Below are 7,955 nucleotides of genomic sequence, written 5' to 3' on the forward strand. Positions count from 1 at the left end.
AGCTCTTTCAGCACCTTGGACAGTGACGGGCGTCGACTAGCCTCTTCTCTATGATGGCGGCTGCGCGAAAATCACGCAGCCGCGCATCATACACGGATGACACACGCAGCTGTCAAATGTTTTTTGCGCGCGCAAAATGCCGCGTTGTTTGCGCGCGCAAAAACGCAACGTCCGTCTGTATCTGCCCTAAATCATGAACATATCAATTGTATATTTTAGTTCATTTAAAAAAAAAAAGGAAAACGCTTTTAGTCTGGATACCCACACAGCGTTTAGGGACTGTTCACATCAGCGTCGGGATTCCGCTGATGGGTTCCGCTAGACCTTTCCGTCGGAGGAACCCATCAATGGAAAGGCAAATGGAAACTAAAGCTTCCGTTTGCATTACCATTGATTTCAATGGTAATGCTTCCTTTGCAAATGGTTTCCGTTTGCCTCCGTTCCATAAGGTTTACATTTTTTTTTTTTTGCGGAAACAATAGCGCAGTTGACTACGCTATTGTTTCCTGGCAAAAACTGAAACCTTATGCTACGGAAACAAACCGTTGATGGGTTCCTCCGACAGGAAGGTCTAGCGGAACCCATCAACAGAACGCTAACACTGATGTGAGCAGACCCATGGGCCAGATTCATACGAACGAGTGCAAACTCAAACGTGAAAAACTGCAGTATTTCACGTCTGGGTTGCACCCATGCGGGTCCCGTATTCACGGATTGCCATAAACGTAAAAAACACATAAAAAAACGTGTCGTATGCACTAACAATTTGCTTTCCAATTAATGTCAATAGGAAGATTAAATCATGCCTCGTTGATGCGTTTTTTTGGTGTGTAAAACGCGCCAAAGGTGCATCGAATACACGACGTGTGAACAGGGCCTAACAATTCTTGACATCCTCCTCTGACCCCTTTTGGCAATGTGTTTTTTATGTCCACAGGATCTCCTTTTTGCAGGATGTTTTTCCTAGATCACCCCATTCTCGGTTCACTCTCGACACCGTTGCACGAGAAAACCCCACAGGTTTGTCAATTTTTTTAATGGCATGACCGTGCCTCGTTCAAAGTTGTTCAGATCGCTCAAAATTCCCATTCTAATGTGGATTCACATTGAAAATGGTCCACAGAAAACTGGCTCACTTGATTTGATTCTGCTCTCTGGGGTCACGTGTATAATTTTCATACGGGGAGCTGCAATAGTGAAAGGGCAGCTATCTCTATCAGTGTATATGGAAACTCTTATTTGTAATTTTTTTATATAGCGACATAAAATATTAAACATCCAGGATGCTGAATATGTGATGAGGGGGATTAAAATATGCAACTGGCACACTTCTGGCACGCTTCTGGCATGAACGGTGCAGCTGCATACAGCTTATTCCTTATGCAATTTTACTGGGAGTCCGGAAAAGGGAATAAAGATTGTGAAAGACACACAAAAATATAAACAAACACATTTTCCGTTGCGAGTCATAATACTGAGTGCCTGCCACAAAAGCATACTTTCCTGTGGCAACTTTCCTTGGTGGTTGGAGACGGAGGCCCCTATGTCACCATGTCCTGATGTCGCCTACAGTCAGGTCCTCCCAAACATTTGAAATTTAGCCTAAGAACAGTTAAGCTAAAACAAATTGTTAACCCCTTAATGACCAAGCCAGATTTGTTAAATCTGGTATGTCTGACTTTATCAGAGAATAACTCTGCGAAAGTTTTGAATATCCAAGTAATTCTGACATTGTTTTTTCGTCACATGTTGTACTTTATTTTAGTGGTAAAAGTAGACTGATACGATTTGCGGAAATTAATGAAAAAATAGAAAAATTGAAGAAATTTTGTAAAAATTATCATTTTTCCCTATTTTTAACTGCAATATGTCACATATGTACACACATACTGTACAATTTTTTTTATTAAATATATATTTCCATCTCTTTACTCTATTTTGGCAGCACTTTTAAAAAAAAAAATTTTTTTTTGAGCAAATTAGAAGACTTACAAGTTTAGTAATGATTTTATACATTTTGAAGTACATTTTGTTTTCCTGCACCAAGCCAGGTTTTTAGAGGCTCATAGGTGTCAGAATGGTGGAAACCCCCACAAGTGACACCATTTTGAAAACTACACCCCTTAAGGTATTTATAAAGGGGTGTTGTAAGTATTTTGACCCCATAGTTTTTTTGTAAGAATTCATGCAATGCAGGCGTAAAAACATATAATTTCACTTTTTTCATAAAATTATCACTTTGAAGACCGATTTCTTTGTAAAGCGACCATGAGAATGAAGAAATGCACCCCAAAATCTATCACCCTGTTTCTCCTGTTTTCAAAAATGGCCACATTGTGACCCTAATGCGTTGCCCTGGACACACGGCAGGGCCCGAAAGGAAGGGAGCAACCGGAGGCATTCAGGTCTCATTTTTGCTTGAAAATGTTTTAGGCCCCACTTTACATTTGGAGAGGTTTTGAACTACCAGAACGATAGAAACTCCCCATAAACGACCCCATTTAGAAAACTAGACCCCTTAAGGTATTTATCTAGGGCTGTAGTGAGTATTTTGACCCCACAGTTTTTTGCTAAATTGAATGCATAGCAGGTGAAATAAAAAAAAAAAACACTTTTTATATAAAAGTATCACTTTGAAGACCGATTTCTTTGTAAAGCGACCATGAGAATGAAGAAACACCCCCCAAAATCTATCACCCTGTTTCTCCCGTTTTCAAAAATGCCCCCATTGTGACCCTAATGCTTCGCCTGGACACACGGCAGGGCCCGAAAGGGAGGTAGCGCCCGAAGACTTTCAGGACACACATTTTGCTTGAAAATGTTTCAGGTCCCATTACACATTTATAGAGGCACAGAGCTGCCAAAAAGATAGAAACTCCCCATAAATGACCCCATTTTGAAAACTAGACCGCTTAAGGTATTCATCTAGGTGTGTACTAAGTATTTTGACCCCACAGTTTTCGCAGGAATTAATGCAAAGCAGGTGGAAAGAAAATTGTATTTCACTTTTTTTCACAAATGTGTCATTTTAAGGTCAGATTTCTTGTACAGAGGACATGAGAATAAGGAAATGCACCAGAAAATGTATCACCCTGTTTCTCCTGTGTTCAAAAATATCCCCATTGTGGCCCTAATGTGTTTCCTCGACACACGGCAGGACCCAAAAGGAAGGGAGCACCCGGAGGCTTTCAGGACACACATTTTGCTTTGAAAATGGGAGGATTCTACTTTTCTAGATTGAGAAATAGATGTCCCTAACAGTTTCTACACCCTATGACTATGTCGTGCTAAGAAAGCAGCTGTCCTGAAATCATGTCAGTCCATAGACATTATGTATATCAACCCGCTCTGATATATAGTAAGTTAGAGTGGGAAAATGTATTAAACTGATGGCGGAAAAAGGCAATATATCCAAAAAAAAGGAGGAAGAATGTATCCAGCTATGTGGAAAACTAGAGCATGTTCACAGGATGAAAGAAAATTTGTAGGGCTGTAATGACTTTATTATTCAAAGTGACTGGTCATACAACATCTCTTTAGCTCCTTCAATCCCTATATAAGGGACGAATGTGCCAAGTGACGCGGTACACCATAACAAGCCCCTGCCCGGCAAGGAAGGAACCGCCATGTGCACAAAACAACCAATCACCTGTAGAATATATAAAGGGGCAGTGTCCCACACCGTATGTATAGATACAGTAAAGGACCACTACTCCCCAAATTAATGTCGCTATTTCTAGAAGTATTGTCGGGTGTAAGAGGTCCACCAAAAACCCGAACAAAACTGTAATAAAGCCCATAGTGTATTGATAAGGACAAAACAGGGACTTATGCATAGACCAGGGTTGGAAGGACAAGCGGAAGAATAATATCGTGACTCACTTCGCTGTCCTCGTTTGCTGCAGACCCGAAACCGTTTTTTGGGGTATTTTTGGTTAGATGTTGAAGGGATGGGGTGTAAAAAATGTTTTTCAACAAGTCGGTGTACATCCTCTGACTCATGGACTACTCTCTGGTCTGCAGATTGAAATAGGAGATCTTTCGGCTTGTCTTGTAGAGGTGATAGTTTAATATTACATTTTTTGAGCAGGTTCAGGCCATCTTCTACGTTCCGAATAACAAATGTGTTGTTTCCTTTGGTTATTATGACTTTAGTTGGAAAACCCCATTTATAGAGGATTTTATGTTCTCTCAGAAGCATAGTTAGCGGTTGCATCTTCTTCCTTTCTTGGATAGTGGCTTGTGATAGGTCTGTAAATAGAGAGATTGTTTGGAATGGATCTGGAAGAGGAGTATATGCCTTACCTCTCCCTTTCTAGTGGGAGCTCATACGTTGTCTATTGTATACATTTTATTTTTTCTTTATGATGACCTGTATACGTTCTTCACAACATTTATTTTATTTACCTTTCTTTTATTATCCATATTATTGTGAATCCCATTTTCTCAAAATGTTAAAACTTATAGGTTAATTATTATTTGAGACTAACTATTTACTTCTACCTGCGAGTAGAACTGTTATACACATATATTTTCTGATGTCTCAACTGTTTAATAAAGACATATTGAAACAGAAATAGGAGATCTTCAATCACTTTCTCCTGAAATTCAAAGAATGTCACCCTGCCCGCTGGTTTTTTGTACAGGACAAATGCGTTCTGCATCGCAACTTGAATCCCTTGAAGCGACACTTTCGCTGTCGCTTTCAAGTAAGGCTGGGTTCACACGACCTATTTTCAGACGTAAACGAGGCGTATTATGCCTCGTTTTACGTCTGAAAATAGGGCTACAATACGTCGGCAAACATCTGCCCATTCATTTGAATGGGTTTGCCGACGTATTGTGCAGACGACCTGTTATTTACGCGTCGTCGTTTGACAGCTGTCAAACGACGACGCGTAAAAATACAGCCTCGTCAAAAGAAGTGCAGGGCACTTCTTTGGACGTTTTTGGAGCTGTTTTCTCATAGACTCCAATGAAAACAGCTCCAAAAACGGACGTAAAAAACGCCGCGAAAACGCAGCGAAAACCGTGAGTTGCTCAAAAAATTTCTGAAAATCAGGGTCTGTTTTCCCTTGAAAACAGCTCCATATTTTCAGACTTTTTGGTCACTACGTGTGCACATACCCTAAAAGCTCAACTTCAGATGCAGAATCCGTATCTGAGCATAGCATCTGATAGGCTTCCTCAACGCTGTATCTTCTGGCAGCCATAATGATAATACAGTCTAAACCGCAAATAATAAATGGAACTAGCGGTTTAAAATTTTTTTTTATCAACTAAGGCCTCATGCACACGACCGTAAAAACACCCGTTATTGCGGGTCGTAATTACGACCCGCAATAACGGGCTCATAGACTTCTGTTACCCACGGGTACCTTCCCGTTTTCTCACGGGAAGGTGCCCGTGCCGTTAAAAAAAATAGAACATGTTCTATTTTTCTATTTTACGGGCCGTGCTGCTATACTTTATAATGACAGCACGGCTCACAAAAGCGGCCGGCTGCCCGCGGCTGGCCGTGCTCGTAATTACGAGTCGTAATTACGAGCACGGTCGTGTGCATGAAGCCTAATCAACTTAGAACACTAAAAGAATTAAAAATTGTTGTTTTTTTTTATTTTTTATTTTTTTTTCAAACCTAAACCTAAACCCTACGCCTAACACAAACCGTAAACCCAAGCCCAGAACAGCACCCTACGCCGTCTAAGGCCCCATGCACATGAACGTGTTTTTGCGGCCGCAATTCCCCCGAAAATCCACGGGAGAATTGCGGCCCCATTCTTTTCTATGGGGCCATGCACACGACCGTAGTTTTTGCGGTCCTTGCACGGCCCGGGAGCCCGGACCGCAGAAAGAACGGGCATGTCTTATTACGGCCCTGTTCTGCGATCCGGGCTCATTGAAAACAATGGTGGCGGCCATGTGCATGTCCCGCGATTTGCGGGCGGCCTGCGGTGGACAGTCCGCAGCCGGCCGACCCGAAAATCACGGCCGTGCACACGGCTACGGTCGTGTGCATGAGGCCTAACAGCGTACACGCCGTCTAACAGCGTACCCTAAAAAGAAAGTAGTTTATAGTACGATTCTTAGTATATACAGTAAATATATTTATATATATATGTATATACTATATACTATAAAATACAGAATTTTTTTATTTTTTTTTTAATAAACTGTGTAAGGGACAAGTGATTTTGTGTGGGGACACTGACACACTTGTATCTGTTTCTCTCCACAGCTAGAACAGTGAGGAGAAACAGATACATGTTTTTACTTTTATTTTACAGTAGTGATCACTATGATTGGATCTCATAGTGATCACAAAAGATCAGGAACCAATACTATTGGCTCCTGATCACTGCTCTAAGAACAGAGCTGCTAGCAACAGCTCGTTCTTAGAGCAGGATCTGTCATTTAGACACTCCCGGCGGCTCTGTACGCAGTAACAGCATGTGACCGCTGTGATTGGCTGTCACAGCGGTCACGTGCTGTTACGACGAAATCGGCAGGTCCTGATGGCTGCACTAAGAACCGGACCTGTTACTTACAACCGGTTTTTAGTGCAGATGTCACCAGGGTGCCGATAAACCCCCTCTACTACAGCGACGCCAAAAGGCGTCGCTGTAGACTGAGTACATGCACCGCCTGACGTCAAAAGACGGTGGGCGGTCGTTAAGGGGTTAAAAGCATAAATTATTGGGGAAATTCAGAAGTTTACCACCAAAAACGGAACACTCGGGAAAATGTTCCATAGATACGCGCATGTCTTCACACGGAGGCTGCTTGTTGACAGGCTCCACTTGACAATGGGGATTTGGTTTACATTTTTGTGAAGTGATATAAACTGATACAAAACTGGCCACCATTATAGCAAATCTGTCTCATTCTGCAGCAAATAGGAAGCTTTATTATTCAGGATTCTGGGAAAGCTGGATAGTGGTCACATTGGTTGTCACCCAGCTTTATACAGATATATTCAGGAGCTTTTTAGTTAGCAACCTGACAGAAGAGGACAACTCGGACATGTTTATTGGTCACTATGGTTCCACATTCAGGTTGTGTTCACACAGCAAAACAAAAACGACCGTAAAATACGGAGCTGTTTTCAAGCAAATACAGCCCCTGATTCTCAGCCGTTTTTCAGGCTATGTTCACACGCTTAACAAAAAATGGCTGTTAAATATGGAGCCGTTTTCAAGGGAATACAGCCCCTGATTTTCTGCCGTTTTTCAGGGTATGTTCACACGCTTAACAAAGAACGGCTGTAAAATCCGGAGCCGTTTTCAAGGGAAAATAGCCTCTGATTTTTAATCATCAACCATTTTTTTATGCCTTTTTTAAGGCCGTTTTTGGAGCTGTTTTTCTATTGACCCAATGAAAAACGGCTCCAAAAACGGCTCAAGAAGTGACATGCACTTCTTTTTTACGCGCCAGTTTTACAAACGGCCGTGTAAAAAGACACCCCGTGGGAACGAAACGCAGTTTTTCCCATTGAAATCAATTGCCAGATGTTTGGAGGCGATCCGCCCCCGTATTTTCAGCTGTTGTTCGTGACGTTTACGGCCCGAAAAACGGCTGAAAATAGGCCGTGTGAACATACCCTCAAGCAACTTGCGTTTTTTACAGCTTTTTTTTTGGAGCTGTTTTTCTATTGAGTCAATGAAAAACGTCTCCAAAAACATCTCAAGAAGTGACATGCACTTCTTTTTTCAGGACGTCTTTTTACGCGCCGTTCTGTGAAAATGGGGCGTAAAAAAACGCCCCGTCGGAACAGAACGCCGTATTTGCCATTGACATCAATGGGCAGATGTTTGTAGGGCTTCTGCTTCCGATTTTTCAGCCGTTTTTCGGGACGTTTACGGCCCGAAAAACGGCTGAAATGAGCACATGTGAACATACCCTCACAGAACTAGCGCCTCAGAATCTGTTTTTCTTCTGAGGACCTATCTTTTAAC

This window comes from Rhinoderma darwinii, chromosome 2, assembly GCF_050947455.1.
Source record: "Rhinoderma darwinii isolate aRhiDar2 chromosome 2, aRhiDar2.hap1, whole genome shotgun sequence".
NCBI lineage: Eukaryota > Metazoa > Chordata > Amphibia > Anura > Rhinodermatidae > Rhinoderma > Rhinoderma darwinii.